The sequence below is a fragment of the Etheostoma spectabile genome, chromosome 15 (genome assembly GCF_008692095.1).
Source record: "Etheostoma spectabile isolate EspeVRDwgs_2016 chromosome 15, UIUC_Espe_1.0, whole genome shotgun sequence".
Lineage (NCBI taxonomy): Eukaryota > Metazoa > Chordata > Actinopteri > Perciformes > Percidae > Etheostoma > Etheostoma spectabile.
In genome coordinates, this window is record NC_045747.1 from 27,235,579 (window position 1) to 27,236,072 (window position 494).

At 41.9% G+C, this 494-nt stretch overlaps 1 protein-coding gene across 1 annotated transcript in view; it reads right to left on the reverse strand.

Moving 5' to 3' along the window:
* Positions 1 to 494, reverse strand: part of adamtsl3 (ADAMTS-like 3) — a 238,953-nt gene that overhangs the window by 32,038 nt on the left and 206,421 nt on the right. The gene's annotated exons all lie outside the window — the stretch shown is intronic.

Here is a 494-nt window from a genome sequence, read left to right on the forward strand (position 1 = left end):
GGATTGCGTCTCATCGCCACACAGCAGGGTGAGGACTGAGAGCAATTCAAAAAGTAAAAAACAACTGGGCGTCAAACCCTGATTGTGGGTGACTCTATTGTAAAACAACTAAAAAAACAGTTAAAACACCAAAATACTCGGTTTTCCCAAGGACATGGTGTCTGATTTGACCCAAAGAATCCCGGATATAGTGGCAGAACACCCAACTGTGAAGAACATTATACTGCAAATAGGGTCACATGATGTTGTAAAGCAACAGTCTGAATTGCAGAAACTGGAGCTTAGGTAACTGCTGAAAACATTCAGCTCTCTAAACGCAAATGTGTTTATCAGTGGCCCTATACCGCCAGTGAGAAGAGGAGCATGAGAGATTCAGCCGACTGTTGGCACTAAACAAATGGCTTTCAACTGAATGTACCGTCCATTCTCTGCAGTTCATTGACAATTTGAACATTTTTTGGGATCGCAGACATTTTTTTAAAGCAGATGGACTT